Consider the following 23,918-nt stretch of genomic DNA (forward strand, 5'->3'; position numbering starts at 1 on the left):
GGGCTGCCCTTTCTCTTAAATGAGAGTATGTTCTGTGCTTTCGTTTTATTTATGCATGAAAACACTTTGAAATAAACATTTAAACAGCGAGATTCCCTTCCTTTTCATTACAGATGCCGTCGCCCCTCCTATGCAATCCTCAAAACAGTCAATCCCTTATTATGGTGGGCATATCCCTTATTATTACATCCCAATGTTAAGAGAAATGTCCGGGTGTTGAAATATAGTTGACTAAACTGGCAGTGTTTGGGTTAAAGGGACCAAAACAAAGCACGACTGACTTCAGCATTGTTTTTCAGACAAACAAGAATGCTCAGCATGTTTCCTTAATATCTGCAAACATATTATGGTATTTTTATGGTTTAGAAGAGTCAAAAACTTGCATACAGCACCTTTAAGGTTTCTTGAGGTACTCTGTGTGAGTATTCAGCATCATTACTCCAGTCTTCTCTGTCTTGTGATGCTTCAGGAATCATACTAATATGCTAAATTGCTGCTCTGATATGATCAACTCATTTTGCTGCTCAATCATTAACCTGTTAGAGTTCCAGCGTACCGCCCACAAAGCAATAAAGAAATGCTAAGGGGTTAATAAATATTTACACTCTATACACACAGTTAAATACAGTTGTCCGGTCTTTAAAGGATGTTCTGGGAAAAGCATTTGCATATGTTTGAAGGAACGTTTTAAATCTAAAATGTTTTAGTTTGATGTTCATCTGACATTGTTTTACTAATCTTTCATCTTATCGAAGTATTCAGAGAGTTTAAAAGTGCTTTTGAAAGTGGTTAATGTCCCCGTAATGTTTGCAGAATTGTAAAACGGTAAAGTGCTCTTAAAGTTCACAAACTGCATATTTTTACTGTTCAGAGGACAAGAAGAAGTTGCATTGTCTTAACCTTTAATCTAAGAGAACAGATTATGAAACAATGAAAGAATGGTGTAAGAATTTGGTGTAATCATTCATTCATTTTCCTTCGGCTTAGTCTCTTTATTAATCAGAGGTCGCCACAGTGGAATGAACTGCTGCATATCCAACATATGTTTTACGCAGTGGATGCCCTTCCAGCCACAACCCAACATTGGGAAACACCCATACACACTCTTTCACAAACATAGCACCCAGAGGAAAGAGCCGGGGCCACCCTTTGTTTGGGTTAACTCACAAACACTCGCCCTCCCTCTCAGGCCCTGTTTACACTAATGCGTTTTCGTTTTAAAACGCATAAGTTTTGCTACGGTTATGCCATCCGTCCACACTACGCTGGAGTTCTCGAGTGCCGAAAACGGAGTGTTTTGAAAACACTGGAGAGGCCGTTTTCATTCTAAAACGCTGCTGCTCCGTCTCAGGCCCCGTTTACACTAATGCGTTTTAGTTTGAAAACGCATAAGTTTTGCTACGGTTACGCCATCCGTCCACACTACGCCGGAGTTCTCGAGCCCCGAAAACGGAGCGTTTCGAAAACGCTGGAGAGGCCGTTTTCATTCTGAAACGCTGCTGCTCCGTCTCAATGTGGATGATGGAAAACGGAGACATCTGAAAACGGAGGCAGGACTGCCTATATTCATTTTAATATTAGCAACAGACAGCAGAAATGTTGAGGCGTCGTGCTGCATATATGAGCGTCATCTTCACTGTGTGGATATTTATAACAAAACGGAGCCGATAACAACTGCCTCCTTTCAATTTCAGTGAAAATACGAAACACACCCTCTCTTTTGCTGAATATCAGTTTTAATTATCGATAATGGCCATTATAAAAGTATAACATACAATAAGTTTATACATTATAGGAAATAAAGGCAAGCGATCAGTCAATATACAGAATAGGCTACGTGGTTACATTAATCATTAACTTATCTTTGCGTTCAGCCAAAAAACGTTACCTGAGAACAAGTAATAGATTTCAATGACCAAAGTCAGGGAATATGTAGTTAGATAAAGACAACAAGATAAATGAAATATCACGTTTAATAAATATAGTGAGATTAGATCCAGCAGATGCTTGATGAGAAGTCCGACTAGCCGAGCTCTCATCTGGGTAGATGGGCTGCAGCGCTTGACAAAGAGTGTGAGTGTGGTCACGTGATGTGTGTTTTCAGCGTTTTGGTGTGGACGGAGAGCAGTTCAGAAACGCTGGGTAAAACGCGAGTGTGGACGCGGATCGTTTTCATTCTAAAACGCCGTTTTAAAACTAAAACGCACTAGTGTAAACGGGGCCTCAGTGTGGATGAGGGAAAACTGAGACATCTGAAAACGGAGGCGGGACTACTGAGATTCGCTACCTGATTGGGGCTTTTGTGTCATTGCGTATCCTTCCCTTATTCGTCAAGCCTCTATCACATGACTATAACACATGGCTTTAACGCTACCGGAGGACAGCACTGTAGACAACAACATGGACACAGAAATGGGAGCGTTGTTTGCACTATTGTCTGTTTTAGGCCCCATTGTGCAGTGATTCATTTGTTACGTTTAGTAACAACTCTAACAATAACAAAATGCAGAGCGAGACCCATGCTTTCTGTTTATACTAGAACCCGCATGCCCAGACTGCGCGAATGGTCTAGTGATATACGTTTTTGGTGGCATAGTGTGGACGGAGATATGTTCAGAGACGCTTGGTGAAACGCTAGTGTGGACGCGGATCGTTTTTGATCTAAAACACCGTTTTAAAACTAAAACGCACTAGTGTAAACGGGGCCTTAGACTTGGTGTGTCAGGGAATAAACAAAGGGCTGAGGTGAGAGACAGCAGGCCTGGCGGAGCAGATAATAGGGCAGTCTGATCCACAGTCAGAGAGGAAGCTCATATCTGCAGCCGCTGCTTTTAGAAACTGACCATCCTGACTCTCTGCTCCACCTCTTCCCTCACTGATAACTCTGTCACTCACGCGCTTTCAGGAGCTCTAATAATGAGCTAATAATTAGCGGTGGAAGCGGCTGATAAGACAGAGGAAACTGATGGTGAGAAGAAGAGCAGACGAGATGTTTTCTTAACTGAGCTCCTGCTGTGCCATATCATTCTGACTAGATCCTGTTTTATTCTCTCAGTATCGCTCGGTTGTTGCTTAATTATGTCATTCTGAGATTTTATTTAATCTGGATCTGATCGCTATCATGCACCCATGCATAACATAAGGTATTCCAATGATAAAAATAAACTTGAAACCCCTCAAAACACAAGATTAATTTCATTGGTCATCCCTAATAAAATTAAATAGAATAAAATTAAATAAAAATAATAAATAAATAAATCAGGCATTTGCATTGTATACTAAGGCATTGTGAAGAATATATATATTCTCCACAGTGCCTTGGTATACAATGCTATATATATATATATATATATATATATATATATATATATATATATATATATATATATATATATATGTATGTATGTATGTATGTATATAGCAGTTGCACATACATGATGCAAATCTCCCGTTCCACCACATCCCAAAGGTGATGTTAACATTGTTAGCATGTTGTAAGCATGCTTCTTGTATGAATTAGCATGTTTATATAAACTAGCATGTTGTTAGCATGAATTTAGTATGAATTAGCATGTTGCTAGTATGTTTATAATATGAATTAGCATGTTGCTAGTATGATTAGTATGTTTCCAGTTTCTCCAATGTAAAGTCAATGGCAGTTTTTTTTACAATGGAAGCTAATGGGACAGTTGCTAAGGTGCTGTAAGTGGTTGCTAGGGTGTGGCTAGTAAGTTTAAAGGTGATGTTGATGATGACACATTCTTAGGGCCCTATCATACACCCGGCGCAATGTGGCGCAAGGCGCAATGCAATAGTTGTTGGCTAGTTCCAGCTTGGCGCTAGAGTCGTTTTGAAGTTTTGCGCCACGCTGTTTAAATAGCAAATGCATTTGCGCTCATATGTGCGTCCATAGGCGTTCTGGTCAAATAGGAAGGCATTCTGAGGTGCATTGCTGGCCGTTGCTATTTTTAGAAACTGTAATAGATTTTTTCAATAGACCAAAACAAAGCCGGACTATTGTCCAGCACAGAGTTGGGCTTCACTGCTTAATACACACAAGATGTAGAGCAATACGCAGATATCTTTACAAATGAAAAAGAATACAAATATTATGGATATATATATATAGGATATAATAAGGATATATATAGGTTATAAATATAAAGGATTAAAATATTACAAAACATATTATTTTCTAGCCTACATAAATTTAAAAACCACTGCCTTCACGCCTTCTTCAGTTCATTCATAACAATTTGCTTTTGTATAATGGTATTATTATTAGCAGTATTATTTATTATATCCATATTATATTATGTCTCATATTTGTTTTATTAAAAACAAGCTTAGATTTGCCCACCTGTCAGGTTTTAGATCATATGGGGCACAGCATGTGTATTTTTAACCACACTTCGTTATTATTGTTCATTAATTCGTTTGCTGGAAATTACAACTGAATTTAGAAATAGTTTTGAAACAAATCTTTGCGCTTAACAATCTAAATTAATTATTTATAGGCTAATTGATGTCTGTGTGTACAACACGTTTCCCTATCCACAAGAGTGAAAGTGAAAGTTGATTATGAGAGGCCTTATCTCTCATTCTCACGCTGTAGATGCTCTATTTAACTGTTGTCTTGCTAGTGAAATGCTCAGTTTTTCCACTTACAAAGTCTTCATGTAAATAGCAACTGCGCTTATGGTGTGACATAACTGGCTCTTAAAGGGAATGGGAGATGAGACTCTGATTGCTCTGATTAACTCAATAAAAAAAAAAAGCTCAACCCTTTTAGATCATGCGCCACGGCACAAAGTGGATTTTTCCATCCTTATAGCAAAAGTTCATTCCGACACACCCTGAAAGTGTGTGCGCCCTGCTCTTTGCACTTTGCGCATGGACCGTCAAAATAAATCCCTTAATGTAATCTTAAGTCTGTGTGGCAGTCTGGCAAAAAAAAAAGTTATGAGGTCATAAAGTTTGGTCCAATGTTAAGTCAATGGGACTTTTCCGAATTTTCCAGGTCAGTTTTCGGAAACCTGTAAAGCCTGATTTATACTTCTGCGTCAAGTGACCGGCGTAACTCACGGCGCATGCAACGCACGTAGCTGTGCATTTATACTTCTGCGCGCTGTCTCTGTTGGTCTGCATTAACACTTACGAAACGCTAGTTGGCAGTGAGGTGTCAATCTTCCTCTGTGTCGAGTTTCTTCGCTGCTTCTTTGCTTTTCCTGAACACTTCCGGGATGTACAAGTGACTCAAACTCGCTCATTTTGAGGCAGGAACCGGCGGACGTGCAACAACTTTAACTATGAGGTAAACACAAAACAAAACTTTCCATCCGAAGCTCCTTCACGGGACTCCACACTTGTAAACAATCACTCGCGCCATTCGCGCGGCTCTCGGTCCCGCCCAGACTCGTCAGCGCTATCAAGCCGACCAATCACAGAGCTTGCGCTACGCGTTGTTGCGACGTGTAGTTACATTTTTTGAGAGGTGCACGTCAGCGACGGCCACGGCGAAGGGCTATGCGTCAGCGACGTAGCATACGCCGGCGTTTGACGTAGAAGTATAAATCAGCCTTAAGTCGGATCAGTTGGAAAAGATATAGCAGACCGAGTCAGACCAGATAGAAGGTTTGATGTTAGTTTGGTGGTTGTAGTATGAATGGTCTAGAAGGAGATGCATATAGAAATTAGCCTCAGAAGAAAAAGAAGAAGACGGAAGAATAATACGTTTATGTAACAGTGTGTTGGCTTTCTCAAGACACCATTACTATTTGATGTAGTGGCTAATTTGTATGAATTCGTACAATCTGATTCGTACAATTTAATAGGGTTTGCTCATCCTACAATGATGGTTGGGTTTAGAGGTGGGGTTTAGAGCCATACCTACTTTTAAATATCTTACATTTTCATACTACTAAGCTCTTACGAATTTGTTCGAATTAGCCAATAAGCTGGCAAAACGTAAAATAACTAAGTTTCAACGTGAAATCTGGTTGCATATTCCAGTTTTGCGCATTAATCATATTCAAACCTTTGAATTAAAACGATTGGCTGCTTCTTCAGAACATCCTTCATTGTGTTCAACAGAAGAAAGGAATTCATCAACGTTTCGAACCACTTGAGTGCGAGTAAATAGTAAACGTTCCCTTTAAATAACCAATTTTTTGGTTCGCTCCCCCCCCCTCCCATTCACCAAAGTAAGTGCAGTGTTATTGACGTGCTTGTGTGTTAACTTGGCCTTGGTTAGAGTGCGCTAACCTAATGAGTGTATCCATCTGCCTTTGACTAACACGCCAGCTACTTTGAATTCAGTGCAGCACTTCATGACAACAAAACGGGCCTTGGCCATTTTGTGATGTGATTAAATTATATCTCTTTCCCACAAGCTGGTGTCTGCTTTCTCCGTGTGACACCCCTCCCTCGCGCCACGCTGTGGGAAAAGAAAGCCATCGTGATTGCAGTGTATAGTGGGCATTGTAACAGGTAATTCAATTTTACACCATAGCCGGCGGCTGCATAATGCAAAGGCCAACGACATGTAAAGACACAGAGAGGGCTTCACTAAACAGCCCTTCATGGCTCATGTATCTTTGTGCATGTGTAAAGTCATGCGGATGAGGGATGGATGGGATAAATCAGAGTGTGTTAAGGGTGACGCCTGACATCATGCGCCCTCTATTGGAGATTTGGCTCCCCATGCAAACTGCTTTGTCACCGAAATCTGATTCAAGGTTTCTGGTGGGAAATTATGGGAGGCTGTCAATATGCTGAGGTATATAATATAAAGCATGACTTATAGGGCGACCTGACTAAGATAAAATTTTACCTAGATGCAATTATTACTCATTTAAGTGTTTTACACTGCAGATGCCCCTCCAGCTGCAACCCAGTACTGGGAAACACCCATACACTCTAAGCACTCTGAATTTACTCTGAGCAAGATATGATTTATTATTGTTGTATATTTAATATTACTGTAATTTCTATCTTTTTTGATACTTTTAGTAGTTAATGTTTTGAAAGTACTTTCTTAGCTGGTTATTGTATGAATTAGCATGTTTCTATAAACTAGCATGTTGTTAGCATGAATTTAGTATGAATTAGCATGTTGCTAGTATGTTTATAATATGAATTAGCATGTTGCTAGTATGATTAGTATGTTTCCAGTTTCTCCAATGTAAAGTCAATGGCAGTTTTTTTTGCAATGGAAGTTTATGGGACAGTTGCTAAGGAGCTGTAAGTGGTTGCTAGGGTGTGGCTAGTAAGTTTAAAGGTCATCTGATGATGTTGATGATGACACGTTCTTAGGGCCCTATCATACACCCGGCGCAATGTGGCGCAAGGCGCAACGCAATAGTTGTTGGCTAGTTTCAGCTTGGCGCTAGAGTCGTTTTGAAGTTTTGCGCCACGCTGTTTAAATAGCAAATGCATTTGCGCTCATATGTGCGCCCATAGGCGTTCAGGTCAAATAGGAAGGCGTTCTGAGGTGCATTGCTGGCCGTTGCTATTTTTAGAAACTATAATAGATTTTTCAATAGACCAAAACAAAGCCGGTCTATTGTCCAGCACAGAGTTGGGCCTCACTGCTTAATACACACAAGATGTAGAGCAATACGCAGATATCTTTACAAGTGAAAAAGAATACAAATATTATATATATATATATATATATATATATATATATATATATATATATATATATATATAGAATATAATAAGGATATATATAGGTTATAAATATAAATACACTCTAAGCACTGAATTTACTCTGAGCAAGATATGATTTATTATTGTTGTATGTTTAATATTACTGTAATTTCTTTCTTTTTTGATACTTTTAGTTGTTAATGTTTTGAAAGTAGCTTCTTAGCTGCTCATCAGTCATGATTGTACAGCACATCTGTGACTACTTGCTGGGAAAATGAGCAAAAATAGACTGCAGTAGTACAATAATCCTGGTTGTTATTCAAGAAACACTGTGTCTTTAATGCACACAATCAGACTTCCTACAACTGTTCATTTCGTAGAGCAAACCCCAAACCATGATATTTTTTTGCTTTGTTGTTCGCTTGATCACAAGGAATCTGCAACCGCGAAATGTAACCACGGTCATTCACATAGTTCTACATTTCCAAAACCACACATGGATTTTTTCATCTTGCCTTAGCTTTCCTCATGCTTACTGCCCCATTAAACTCGTTTAAAAACAAAACGTGGCTAATTTTTTGCACAATATCCTGGCTGTATCAAAAATCACCCCCTATAGTGCACTATTTAGGGGAACAGCCATTTTTAATGGTGTCCAAAACCATAATGAACATTTTAGCTGCGTCTCAAATGGCACATTATACACTCATGCACTATGTACTTACACACTCAGCTGCATAGTATATGTATGTAGTGTCGTCCCAAATGGAGCACTAATGTTTTTTTTACTAAGTGGAAATTAAAACCGTTTCCCTGATGACGTTTGACGGTTGCCAAATCAGTGAAATAAACTACCAAACTATCAAATAATATCTGCCATGAGTAGAACGCTGTAGAGGCGCTGTAATCACTCTCGTAGGAGAACTTTGCTTTGACCATCCATAATAAATAAAGTTATCCAACATGTGCATCTGATAGCTCCGCCCCTTCTGCTACGTGAGCAAACCTGCGTTGAGTGTGTGAAGTGTCCATCATTACACACTTCATTTTACCAGCTGAATGAGTGCATCATCCAGGTAATTAAAGTGCTCTTATTATTTGTAGAGTTTTCAGTGTGAACGCACTACTTACACTATTTATACTACAAAATGGCGTAGAATAGTGCACAAGTATGCGATTTGAGACGCAGCTTATAAAATTCATTCAATTAATCCCACAATGCACAGCAATAACAAGTCTACAACCCATGTACACTCAACAGCTAGAGACTCACCATAATGCACCATGAGAGTTTGCGCATCGAATAAATGTCTGTATCTGACCTCAAGATGGCATTTAAAGTGCAATCCTATTGGTGTATAGTTTCAAAAGTATTAGTTAATTAGTTAATGTTTGTATACATGCCAAAAATCAAAAGTCTATTTTTAATTCCCAACAGACAGCTTGCTAAGTGTTAAACACTACCACAGGGTCTGACCAAGTACGACCACAAATCAGAAAAAAAGTAAGTTTTATTTGTGATTCCTAAATTCACTTTGATTGGTATTTCATTGCAGACAATAAAATAAACATTATTTAATGTATTACTCGTGATTTTTGTATTGTTTTTTTTTTTTTTCAAAAATAAACACGTATTTCAATTTTGGTTCTTGCAACACATTATAAAAAAAAAGTTGCAACAGTAAAACATTTACCACTTTGTAATGTTTGCCATTCCTCACAACACTTGAAAGACATTTAGGAACTGAAGACACCAACTGATTGAGTTTTTCAGGAGTAGTTTTGTCCCATTCTTTCTGCAAACAAGTCTTAGGGGCACTCATACTATGCTATCCGAACCATGCCCAGGCCTGTTTCCTGATTAGTGTGAGTGTGCTGAATCGGGCTCAGGCAGAGTTCACTTGGCCGGCCCTGGCCCAGTTGGAAGAGTTCTGCCAGATCGCGGTTCATTTGGGCTTAGGCATGGTACGCTTGTAATGTGAGTGCAAAGTGTGCCTGAACCTGAAACTGAAGACGAGATGTGACTTTCAGGGGACTGTTTCATATAGAAAATTTCATTTCATAGAAAATTCCGTTAATGAGCAGTTGGACAGATGTACCTAATAAAGTGGCTGGTGAGTGTAAATATACAACAAATCAACAAACTATGTTTGGAACAACGAAACTTGTGACCTTAGTTGGCTAACAATGGTTTTCGGAAACGCACCCCTGAACGATGACTCATTGTCAGCTTGGTGTATCCCGGCCATTAGCCAAGGTCTATCATCAAAGTAGTTCATTATAATTACCTCCATTTTCTGAGGTGCAAGTAGTTTATTAAATAAGATCCACAACAAATTGAACTTTTAGTTTTGATATTTGCCTCTTGATAATCAGGAAGTGACGATTTCTCTTTGACTTACTGGATGGAAATGGTGCTTTATTCGCAAAGGTTTTATGTGATGCTTTCTCACAGCAATTTGTAACTATTTGATCTGGACACTGTTAACATAGGGCTTCCTTTTGGCACAGTACACAGTTTTCACTGGCATTTGTGGATGTAACTACATAATGTGGTACTCAAAAAAGTTGTGCTAAAGTAGTCCTGAGCCCATGTGGTGAAATCGCTTAGAGATGAATGAGGATTCTTGATGCAGTGCCGTCTGAGGGATCCCGGTTGTTCAGCTTAGGCTTGCCCTTGTCCTTTACACACTGACGCTTCTCCAGACTCCTTGAATCTTTTAATGATGTTTTGCTCTAAAATGAAATATGAAAATGTCGTCCTATATTTCTTTGAGGAACATTGTTTTTAAACATTTCAATAGTGATGTGACATTGTGCGCCGAGCCTTTGAATCATGTATTAAAATAACGATACATCTCGCAGTGAAGCAGTGTACCGGAGCTTAATTCGTTTTGCCATTATCACGTGATCAGTCCGAAGCTTAATTTTTGCCTATACCTACGTGACTGCTTGGAATTTGGACACAGCACCTGTCTATAATAAGCATGAATGAACACATATCAGATTCAGACATTTAGTATGTTGATATTTTTAGAGCATTTTATCTCAGAGAGTATATCTGCTGTTTTCCCAAACTGTTTATCATGAGATTGGGGTTAAAAGCACATGGTTTTGCCACTGTCCTCATCGTACCCTTACAATAATGTTTCTTATGTTCTTGTCCAGTTTTTTCACTTTGCGGAGCAAGACCCAGCGACCATATAACTAACCATAAGTGCTTTTCTGTAGAAGCGCGTCTTAAGGGAGATTAACCAGGGACAGCACAAAGTGTCTTGATTTTTGCTTTAGGGGTGTTTTCTAAAGGCCTTTCGTAACAGAGGAACTGTTTTCAAAGTTCCTGGCTGTTGCTTTTTTGTGTGTGTTTGTATAAAATAAGATGAAGAATCAAATTATCAATATAATAATTGAAGCATGAAATGTAAATAAATAAATCCCAATTTAAATGATTAAAATGTGTTTTTAAATGTAATTTAATAAAGCAATAAAACTGCACATTCATTTAATTAAAATTTTATATATTTAAAAATATTTATTTGATTATTTATTTAATATTTAATAAATTATATATTTTCAAAATGTTTATTTGTTTATTTAATGTTTCATATTTTATATATATTCAAAATATGTATTTATTAAATATTATATATATTCACAATATTTATTTATTTATTTATTTACTATTTCATATATTATATATATTCAAAATATTTATTTATTTATTTATTTATTTATTATTTCATATATGATATATATTTAAAATATTAATTTTTTTAATATTTCATATATTATATATATATTCAAAATGTTTATTTATTTATTTAATATTTCATATATTATATATATTCAAAATGTTTATTTATTTATTTAATATTTCATATATTATATATTCAAAATTATTATTTATTTATTTATTTAACATTTCATATATTATATATATTCAAAATATTTATTTATTTATTTAATATTTCATATATTGTATATATTCAAAATATTTATTTATTTATTATTTCATATATTATATATATTTAAAATATTTATTTATTTAATATTTCATATATTATATATATATTCAAAATGTTTATTTGTTTATTTAATATTTCATATATTATATATTCATAATATTTATTTATTTATTTAATATTTCATATATTATATATATTTAAAACATTTATTTATTTATTTAATATTTTACATATTTGTTTATTTTTTTGTTAAAGTTGTAGTTTGTTGTGATTCTTCTCTGATTTGAAAGAGCAGCCTAGGTCAATGTTGACACCTTGTGGAAAAACTAAGTAATGCAAGACCATTTAAAGTGCATGAATGAGTTGCACATCAGCTCATAATGTTCTGATTCAAACAGCATATACTTAGAAACAGGGCCGATGAGTCTAAAGAGGCGACCTAGGCGAGGGGTTAGGTGAAATTCCGGGAGTTTTCCGGGAGACAAAACAAAATAGGAGATGGGTCTGAAATACAGATGAGTCCCGGAAAAAACGAGAGTGTTGGCCGGTATGGTGGCACCTCATCATGCTTTCGCCAGTGACAAACCATGCATCATCTCAGCATCCCCGGTTCTTCACTTTTGTCTGTGATAAGATGATAAGATCGTCTTAGCGCTCCCCCCTCTCACCCGCTCTTCACTTTCGTCCACAACAAAGCCCGCATCATCTCAACACCCAGCCCCTCCCAACCCTTTTTTATTGATGGTGATATAACTTTCGGTTTGAGGGCATCTTCAGGAGTCAGGAGTGTCTTCAAAGTAAGTGAAAAATCAGAAAGGGCATCCTGCTGATTCGATTAAGAAGGGCACTTTTTTGTCAGACGGCTCACCGTAGAATAGACCCAGCTCCCAACCCAGCTTTGAGAATAGATTAATGGCGATATTTTTATCGCCCGATAAGAGTCTTGCGTTAACGCAGCACGTTAATCATGATAACGGCCCACCACTCCTTCAAACATTTTCATTCAAACAAAATCTGGTCATTTCAGTGCCACTATGCAGCGTAAAACGAAATCATTGTTGTTTATTTTGTTCTGTTTGCTCATGCATTTTTGTTTTCTGTATTTGCTTATCCGCTTTCATATTTCACCTGATATTGGTGTTGTTTTTATTATTTGTTTATGCTTGTCAGTTACTTTGAGTTAGCTAACTTGTTTTTTAGGAAAAGTGCTATACAAATAAAATGGATTATCAGTTTTATTATTATTATCACAGTGGCACAGTGGTTAGCACTGTCACCTCACAGCAAGTAGGTCACTGATTCAAGAATCAGCTGGGTCAGTTGGCATTTCTGTGTGGAGTTTGCATGTTCTCCCCGTGTTGGCATAGGTTTCCTACGGGCGCTCTGGTTTCCCTCACAAGTCCAAAGACATGCGCTATAGCTGAATTGGGTATGCTAAAATTGACCGTAGTGTATGTGTGTGAATGAGTGTGTATGAATGTTTCCCAGTGATGGGTTGCAGCTTGATGGGCATCCGCTTTAGTTATATTTGTTCTTAAAACATGTAATTAATTGTTGTTTTTTACAGAGAAACAAATAGACTCAGTAGACGTGAGCGGTGCTGATGGTTGTTCTTCCTCAGCGTCGCTGTTTTGTTAAAATGTGTCAAATGAAGGACTTTCTCAGCTCAACACTGCCGAGGTGCGAGCACCATTTGTGCCAAAGCGAGTGCAGTTTATATGAACTCTATGATTTCCTCTGCCAGAATGGAGACTGACGCTTCTCACCTCTTAGTTTGTGTTACTGTGGGAAAAGGAGCTGGTGAAAGTGCCTTTACTAGCGTTTCTGAGCTACACCATCTGTCACTGCCAACACAGCTTGGTGAGTGTGACTACACAAAAACATTCCTATCAGCCATTCAGAGTTAAGAGATGAGTTTACATATATAAATGGGAGAATAAGTATTCAACATTTCATGTTTTTTTTATCTGGGAATAATATTTCTAAAGGAGCTGTTGACATGGAGTTGACTCAGATTTTGGAAAAAATCTGGGTCATAAAACATAAACAAGGAGGAACTACTGAACTACTGAAATGTATTTAATACTTATTAAATATAAAAGGCTTTTTAATGATGGTCTCATGTGGAGAATGAAGTCACATGCATTGCTCGGGGATGAGTTTTTCACAGATTTCAACAGAGTGTAAAAATCTTGATGGTTCTGTGAGTCTTGTCTATCAAATCTGATCTTTATTTTGTATTTTCTATTGCATTCAAGTCAGCCGATTGGCTGGGCCATTCTACAGCTTGATTTTTTTTCTCTGAAAGCATCTGAGAGTTTCCTTGCCTGTGTTTTGGATCATTGTCTTGCTAATACCCTGGTTTCATCTTCAGCATAATGCAGATGTTGGACTGAAGCAGCTGATATTAATTTACAATAGCGAAAGGCGAAGGTTGCTGAAGAATACAAAATTTCAGCTGCTGTCTGGGCTTTTACTGCCTTTTTACACCTCCCTTTCTTCATGTATTTAATACTTTTTCACTCCATGATTTTTTTACGCATAGATTAATTTATAAACTAATTAGTTTTGTTTTCTTTGCATATATGGATTCTTTGGTTATTACCAACATGTGGGGAAAATTTCAAGACAACAGCGCCTGTACAAATATGTTTCCTGAGAAAAATAGTGATGTGTTGAATACTTATATTCCCCACTGTGTGTGTGTGTATATATATATATATATATGTATGTATATATATATATATATATATATATATATATATATATATATATATATATATATATATATATATATATATATATATATTTATTTATTTTTTTTGCTGTTCACAAAACTTTTTCTATTATTATTATTATTATGTAATAGCATAATTATTTTTAATAATAGTAGTAATAATAGTATTAATATTATTATTGTAAAAATTCTAAACATTTTGAAACTGAATAAAATAATTTATTTGACCAAAGACTAAATATTTCTACAAATGAATAAATTATCATTTATTTAGATAATGGCATGCCATGCCTATAATATACTCTTATAGAGAGCTTATGAACAATCAAAACATTTCCTTATGGAAAACTTTTTATTTCCATAAAAAGAGAAAAACATTGTTTATTAACAACCCCCCAACGGTCATTTGAATTCTGTCGAAGGCATTCATAATATGTGTGCTCCCTAAATAATGACCTAAAGTCTTTGAGAACGGGTTTCTCAAGCCAGGTGGCGCATTAGAGCAGGGGCTCATCTCCTCAAGCGTGCCTGAAGTGCAGTGCTTTCATTTCTAAAGCCAATCACAGCCCTGTTGAGCAGGTGAAAACAATGACCAATCATGTGGGGTGTAAGACCTCGCTTGACAGCGCTCAAAAAGCAAGTGGAATAATATTTACATCACTTTATTTGCTTTTAATGCTCATCTTGTCTTCTGTAGCAGGTCAAATTAAGGGTACAGTTCATATATCTCACTGCTTGTATTAAAGGAAAAAAAATGTATTACAAATAATATGTAAATATTAATATATTTATAGATTTTAATAAAAAAAAGTGTTATGAAGAAAAAATCTAATTATGTATGGAAAGCATAAGATATTGAATTAAAACGAATCTATGGCATGATAATCATAACCGAAACGTGAGACCATTGTAGGTTCACATCATTAATACTTTACTTACGACAAACAAAAACAACTAAAATGGTTTTATTGTATTATCATAAATTTAAGACCAACTTTAAGAACAAGTTTGCTTTTAGAGCAACCGAATGAAACTTTTGTTCTTTGTGTTCATAGTAAATAAATAATAAATGATGCAGCCATTTTACATTTGCCATCTATGTGCCTTTTTCACCTCTTGTGAACTGCTCTAAAGGACCTTGAAGGATTTCTAAATTAATCCAATAAAATCCATCCATCTTCCTTTGACTATTCAAGCGGGCCTTACGCTTCACAATGTGCTGATGTTAAATGAGATCTTCAGGGGTTTTGGGATGAAGTTTCTCTGAATGATGAACTTTTCAGATATTCTCAGCTCTCTCTATTCCTGATGCACATTAAAGCTTTCAGCGAAATACATCTGATATATGACCTCTAAACCAAACAGATTACCCTCAAAAAATGACTTTTGCTGCTTGTTCAAAGTACTTATATTAAATAAGTTGAAGCAACACAATTCTTTTGTGTTTTTTTGGGGGGTCAATTAAATTGTTTTATGTGCAATCCACTTACCTTTCTTGAATCGATTAAGACAACTTGATCAAATGTGTTGGGACGACATGCAGGAATTGTGTGGAACCCAGCATTTCTTACAGTTTAACCCTTGTATAATAGTTTGTCATGTTTAAAGGCATCCAAAATAAAAGTTCTCTAAAATATCACAGAGTTGGCAATAGAAGAGCTGGCATTTTCCACCATTTTGTGCTTTAGCTCACGTTACTAACCTCAAACCAGACACCGAGCATTTCTAAAACTCAATTGTACGTATTTTCATCATACTATAGTTGAAAAGTAAATGAGGAATTCTCTAAAATAAAACCAAATCTCTTATTTTATTTTATTCTATTGATAAAGGATTGATTTATTTACTTTCTTTATTTGATGATTTTGGTAACTTACTGTCTTATGTGCACTTTATGACTGTTTATGACTTTTCTATTCCCTTTAGAGAATAAAATACTGTTCTTAGAGCCATCCCTACAGGTTTAATGCATCTGGTCAAAAATCATATACAATACAATACAAAAAATATGAAAGAATCCGCATTATTGCTGGACGGCACTGACATTCATGATAAAAAAAATGTAACAATAACCATATTCATCTAAATCTTCAGCAAAGAAATTGTTTTGTTCCGCGAGGCAAATATCATCGGGCTGCATTAATTAATAATATAGATTGGATAAAAGCTTGGTTGTTGCCTCATAAATACTTCCTTCCTAATAAAACTAAAGAAATCCACTTTAAAATATTGCATAAAATATTAAAATATATCCGGCTAACTCAATTGTTTCCAAATATGTTGATATTCTGAGTAGTTGTGAATTTTTGGTAAGGATGATGAAACTTTAATACATTTATTTTGTATGCGTGAATTTGTTCAGAAATTTCGGTTTGACCTTTACCGTTATTTAAACACACTTTCTACCATTGCACAGTCTTTTAGTTTAAAAGAAATTATTTGTTATTACTCATAATCTTCACATAAATCTAAAGAATTTATTTCAACTTTTTTTTCTCGTTTGGAACATTTTTAGACCAGCAAAACTGCATGGCTTCAGTCCCTACTTACACTTTCTGATTAAAGCTGACTCACTGTTCAAATCTTTTCGTATGTGTGACAACAAAAAATGTGTCAGATTCTTGGTTCTATATGAAGAACTGTTGTCTATTGACTCTGATATGAGTTAGATAGCTTTACTGTAATGCTCTTAATTTATTTATTTTTATAGACTTTTATACAATTGTAATTTACTTACCCCTTCCTTTTGTTTTGTTAGTCTTTTTTCTTTCTGCAGCTAATGTAGTTTGTATGTTTCCTCTTTTGCATGTCTCTTATATCAATCTCCTGATTGTGGTTGTATATTTTCATCCTTGAATAAAACAAAGAAATTCTCTAAAATATCAGAGTTGACAATAACAAAGCTGACATTTTTTTTTTTAGCATTTTGTGCTTTAGCCCATGATGCTAACCTTAAACCAGACACCACATGGCAAGTCTAAAACTCAATTGTATGTCTGTAATTTACAGTAATTTATTTTACAGTAAGTGCATATTTGGTTTTTATTAGGTTAACTCAGTGACATTTCTAAATGTTTTACAGTAATAATCGAAAATAAACTGCAGCCACATGCAGTAGCTCACATACAGCTTCACCATCAAACTGTCCTCTAAACAATAGTAACAGTGAGCTGTTAATTCTATTCAAACTGCAGTGACGATGCTTTGATCTGCTGCTCATCTGCATCTGTACTCAAACACTTCCTATTTGTCATCTCCCTGTAACACGTATTAAAGAGAGCCACTGGGGAGTGAAAAGCCTTTAATGGCTCATCTCAGTCTGATCAGAGCTGCAGTATTGATGTTAACAGCGCTGTATTCTGCACCTCAGCTACCGTCTCTGACAGCAGTTTACCATACTACACACAAATCACCACAGATAAAAAGACAACGGTTTAGTATTGATGCTTCCGCATACCATATAATAGAGCAGAGTAGATTTAAATCAGATTTGATAGTCAGGTGTGTATTCAATTGGTCAACATTAGTTAAAGAAATGATAATAATAATAATAATAATAGTAATAATAATAGTAATAATAATAATAATAATAATAATAGTAATAATAATAATAGGCGACAGGGTGGCATAGTGGGTAGCACAATTGCCTCACAGCAAGAAGGTTGCTAGTTCGAGCCTCGGCTGGGTCAGTTTGTGTTTCTGTGTGGAGTTTGCATGTTCTCCCCGTATTCATGTTGGTTTCCTCTGGGTGCTCCTGTTTTCCCACAGTGCAAATACATGCGCTATAGGTGAATTAGATAGTCTAAATTGTCCGTAGTGTGTGTGTGTGTGTGTGTGTGTGTGTGTGCGTGTGTGTGCGTGTGTGTGCTTGTGTGTGCGTGTGTGTGCGTGTGTGAATGTGAGAGTGTATGGGTGATTCTCGGTGCTAGGTTGCAGCTGGAAGGGCATCCGCTGCGTAAAACATGCTGGATAAGTTGGAGATTCATTCCGCTGTGGCAACCTCAGATTAATAAAGGAACTAAGTCAAAAAAAATGAATGAAAAATAATAATAATAAAAATAGTAATAAGAACTATTATTATTAACAACAACAGTGACAATAGTAACAATAATAATAATAAATATTACTATTATTATTAATAATAATAATACTGACAATATTAACAATGACATTAATTATTAACAATAATAGTGACAATAGTAACAATAATAACTATTATTGTTATTATAAATAATAATAATAATAGTTACAATAGTAACAATAATAATAAATATTATTATTTTTAACAATAATTCTGAAAATAGTAATAATAATAATAATAACTATTATGAATATTATTATTAACCATAATAGTGACAATATTGATAATAATAGTAATAAATATTATTAATTATTGTTATTATTATTATCATTATTGTCATTATTATTTTTCTAATAGTTGCATTAATTTTTATCATTATTATTCATTAATATTATCATCATTATTATTCATTCATTTTCTTTTCGGCTTAGTCTCTTTATTAATCTGAGGAATGAACCGCCAACTTATCCAGCATTTGTTTTACGCAGCGGATGCCCTTCCAGCTGCAACCCATCTCTGGGAAACATCCATACACACTCATTCACACACATACACTACGGACAATTTAGCCTTACTCAATTCACCTGTACCGCATGTCTTTGGACTGTGGGGGAAACCGGAGCACCCGGAGGACACCCGCGCGAATGTAGGGAGAACATGCAAACTCCACACAGAAACGCCAACTGACCCAGCGACCTTCTTGCTGTGAGGCGACAGCACTACCTACTGCGCCACTGCGCCGCCCTATCATTATTATAATGGTAGTAATAATAATAGCATGTTACATTTTAAATAAGTATTTTTAGATTGTATGGCTACAAATACAAAGTCCATATATCAGTAGAAAGAAAAAAAAAGAGTTTTCTCACACTTGGAAGCAGCTGACATAATGTCAACAATGAAGAACACGGTTAATTAGCTTACGTTAGCTTGTTACTCTATAAGATTGATATCTGTTATTTTTGTCTGATTATACTCTTAGCGTTAGCATTCAGTCTTATGGTCTGAAGTTCCTCCCTTGCATCTGGTTCAACAATGGCCAGGCACTGACTTTGTGTCTGCGGAGGTGCTCCGGCTAGCTCTGACAGCTCGGATGAAGCCATTTTGAGTGTTCGCAGAATGATTAGCATTTCTACCAATCGACTGGGGAGATGCTCCCACACCCCTAAAATCCCAGCGCACCCACAGACACACTGCCATATTGTCCGTAGGAGATCCATCATCATGTGGTAACGGGAATCCCTGAAAATACGCCTTCACTCCCGCTCGCTCGCAGACAGTACTGCATTGGAGGTGGGGGGGGGGGGTGCTAGGGTCATACTGTCCTGGGAAAGTTAAGTTCTCCATTTAAATCAACAAACGATGTGGCCTTCTGCCGAGTATATGAATGTGCCCAGTGGCAGATGGCAGTGTTTCATACCCATAGACTCCAGCAAAGCCTAATCCCCGGGGGATCACGCATTCCCGGGTCATCAGTTGTTCACATCAAGGAGAAAAAAAGGGGAGAGCGCGAAAGAGAGAAAGGGGAACGCTTGTTCTCCCCCTCCCGAACCAACAAATACATCTCAGGCCACTTCAGTAGAGACGTGAGCCTGATTAGGTGTCTATCATCTCATTAGTCTGGCCAAGCCTCATGAATAATGATGCCAGCTAATTACAAAAGGCAGACAGTGTGTGTGTGTGTGTGTGTGTTTGTAAAAACCTCCTCGCTGCCTTCCAGAGATGAACAAGGCTAAGCAGGATCAGCTCAGTTAGCCGTGTGAAAGTTATCAGTTTCTGAGATGCCTACTGTTTTTAGCATTAGAAATTTGTGCCTTCGGCCAGTGGTTCCCAAACCCCAGGCCGCAGACTAGTACCGGACCGGGGATCAATTGGCACCAAGCCACACAAGAAATCAATGATTATTTCCGTTTTATTTATTATTTGAGTCTGAACAATCTTTAATTCTGAATTTCTTTTTTATTTTGAAAAGTTACCATATTTTCCAACCCAGGCTCATTCTGAAAATGTAGTGCCATGGATGTTTTCTGGAGATCGCGAAATACGTCCCGGAACGTACCTATTTTGAGTTTTTGTTTTCGGGAATCCACGAGAGGCCGCTGTGTGCGCTTTTTCGTATCTCTAATTTCTCTTTTTAGCACCCTAAACCTAAATCCCTAAACCTAACCTATTTTACCGATTGACCTACCCAACTACTTACTACCCTTACCCCAACATACGATTTACAAAAGCCGTCCATAAAAGAAAAGCCCTCGTCTGATTTTTACCACATTTTCGGATTTTACCACACTCTCACCCTGTTATTCACTCGTTCATTTTATTTTTTGGATTCTGTTTTTGTCTTACCTGATTTCTGGAACTGCTCTTCCTCGGATTCGAACCGCATCGTCATGGTCAACTCCATTGTGTCTCAAGGCTGTCGACGTACATGACGAGCTAACTGGACAAACTGGTTGTGGCGGGAAAGCCCTCCACACGGAGGTAAGCTGTCAGCCGGTAAGCGCATAAAGAAACATCGTCATACTGCCCCATAGCGTTAATTTTAAAAAAATGAAATTCAGCCATACGTACCTCCGGCTACATAATTCGCTGTCTCCAGAAATGTCCGCAGGACTACGTTTTCATAATGAGCCTGTGTTGGTATTTTCTCGCTTACATCTCGGACACTTAAGCCTGGTTTATACTTCTGAGTCAAGTGATCGGCGTGACCCACGGCACATGCAACGCACGTAGCTGTGCATTCATACTTTTGCGCGCTGTTTCTGATGCTTTGCAATAACACTTCCAAAACACTAGTTGGCAGTGAGGTGTGTATGTTTCTCTGTGTCGAGTTTCTTCGCTGGTGTTTCGTTTTTTCTGAACGCTTTCTTAATGTACAAGTGGTTCAAAATCGCTCATTTTTGAGGCAGGAACCGGCGGACGTGCAACAACTTTAACCATGATGTAAACAAAACAAACCTTTCCATCCGGAGCTCCTTCACGGGACTCCACACTTGTAAACAATCGCTCCATCGGGCTCGCACAGCTCTCGGTCCTGCCCACACTCATCAGCCGACCAATCACAGAGCAAGAGCTATGCGTCGTTGCGACATGTAGTTACATTTTTTGGGAGGCGAAGAAACTCGACACAGACATAACATAACCTACTGCCTTCTAGCGTTTCGGCAGTGTTATTGGAGAGCAACACAAACAGCAAGCTGAAGTATAAATGCACGACTATGTGCAAGGCATGTGTTGTGAGACACGGCGATTGCTCGACGCAGAAGTATAAACCAGCCTTTAGACTCTGTTATAACCACCATGTCAAACCTGTAGCTCTTGAAATAGCTATGAAATAGTAATAAATCACATTTTAAATCGCAATTTTGATCAGAAAAATCGCAATTAGATACTTTTCTCCAAATCATGCAGCCCTACAATGGCCCTGTAAATATCATTAGTGTGATAAGAAGCTATGTTTGATGTCGTCACACTGCCCCGTTGCTTTCATTTACCTAAAAACTGCAATTAAATATATGTTTAAGAACATTTTTGCAGTTTCACCGAAATGCACGTATTTCCTCTGAGCCTGTGTTGGATTTTCTTCATTGTTTGTTTAGGTGTGTGAGTGCCACACCAGTCCCACGCTCCAGCCATGTGCGTGTGTTTGTACATATCAGCTGCTGTGGGCCAAACAAAGAGGCTCATGTGACTCAGCAGTTGAGGGGAATAATGTTCCTCCCCCCCTCAGGCTCTATTGCGGAGAGACTTTCTCACACCTCTCCATCTGGACGGGCTTCTTTCGAAACGTCAATCACAGCGGGGACTCCCATTTTTCAGCCAGCTTTGGGGGATGACCCTCTCTGAGAGATTTGGTGAAAAGTCAGAGAGATTTGTTGATTTCTGCAGCTTTTGAGAGATGATCGTGCAGAAGTCAGCTTAAGAAGTGTGGACCGATCATAAAAGGCATTCGACTTAAAGGAGCCTTTAGTACTGATGTTCTGTTACTCTGTGTTGTAAACAAACATTAAATCTAAATAAAGAAAGTGCATGCTTTCCATAAGGGATGATCTCTAATGACTCATTTTAGGACAACATTATAATTTGATTACATTTTTAAAATCATTTAACAACTAAATGTGACTGTTTTTTTGCCTGCTGCTGTTGGTTTAGATCAGAAATGCACAAACTAGGGCTCGCGGGCCATGGTGGCCCATGGTAACCTTTGATTTGACCCTCTGAGAAGAAGAGGAAGAATTTTGGGGAGTGTTGGTGTTAATACACATTGTCATTTCTAATTTATTAACTGTAAAACCTCAAAAGTTAAGGTAACTCAAACCATTTAAGTACACAAAATAATTTAAGCACAGTACAACCCAATAAATGAAGAGAACTCAATCTGTTTGAGGAAGCGGATTGCTACAAATCGTTTGAGCTAAAAAAAACTAATCTATACGAGTACTGTGAACTTACTCCATTTAAGTTGAGCTTACTCCATTTAAGTTGAATGTGAGAGTGTATGGGTGATTCTTGGTGCTAGGTTGCAGCGGGAAGGGCATCTGCTGTCTAAAACATATGCTGCATAAGTTGGAGGTTCATTCCGCTGTGGCAACCTCAGATTAATAAGGGGACTAAGTCGAAAAAAAATGAACGAATGAATAATAATAATAATAATAATAATAAAAATATTAATAAGAACTATTATTATTGTTATTAACAACAAAAGTGACAATAGTAACAATAATAATAATAAATATTACTATTGTTATTAATAATAATAATACTGACAATATTAACATTAACTATAATTATTATTATTATAAACAATAATAGTGACAATAGTAACAATAATAATAAATATTATTATTTTTAACAATAACTGTGAAAATAGTAATAATAATAATAACTATTATAAATATTATTATTAAACATAATAGTGACAATATTGATAATAATAGAAATAATTATTATTAATTATTGTGGTTATTATTATTATCATTATTGTCATTATTATTTTTCTAATAGTTGCAATAATAATAACAATATAATTATTATTTTTATCATTATTATTCATTAATTTTCTTTTCGGCTTAGTCCCTTTATTTATCTGAGGAATGAACCACCAACTTATCCAGCATTTGTTTTACGCAGAGGATGCCCTTCCAGCTGCAACACATCTCTGGGAAACATCCATACTCTGAGAGATTTGGTGAAAAGTCAGAGAGATTTGTTGATTTCTGCAGCTTTTGAGAGATGATCGTGCAGAAGTCAGCTTAAGAGGTGTGGACGGATCATAAAAGCCATTCGACTTAAAGGAGCCTTTAGTACTGATGTTCTGTTACTCTGTATTGTAAACAAACATTAAATCTAAATAAAGAAAGTGCATGCTTTCCATAAGGGATGATCTCTAATGACTCATTTTAGGACAACATTATAATTTGAGTACATTTTTTAAATCATTTAACAACTAAATGTGACTGTTTTTTGCCCGCTGCTGTTGGTT

The 23,918-nt window shown here is 36.7% G+C and overlaps 1 long non-coding RNA gene across 1 annotated transcript in view; it reads left to right on the forward strand.

Moving 5' to 3' along the window:
- LOC141377107 (uncharacterized) overlaps window positions 1–3,258 on the forward strand; it is a 477,282-nt gene extending 474,024 nt beyond the window's left edge. Inside the window, exon 4 of the long non-coding RNA XR_012389114.1 lies at window positions 114–3,258. This is a non-coding gene — a long non-coding RNA (uncharacterized lncRNA). The remainder of the gene's footprint in view (window positions 1–113) is intronic.
- The last annotated feature ends 20,660 nt before the right edge of the window (window positions 3,259–23,918 follow it).

This window comes from Danio rerio, chromosome 13 (assembly GCF_049306965.1).
Source record: "Danio rerio strain Tuebingen ecotype United States chromosome 13, GRCz12tu, whole genome shotgun sequence".
Lineage (NCBI taxonomy): Eukaryota > Metazoa > Chordata > Actinopteri > Cypriniformes > Danionidae > Danio > Danio rerio.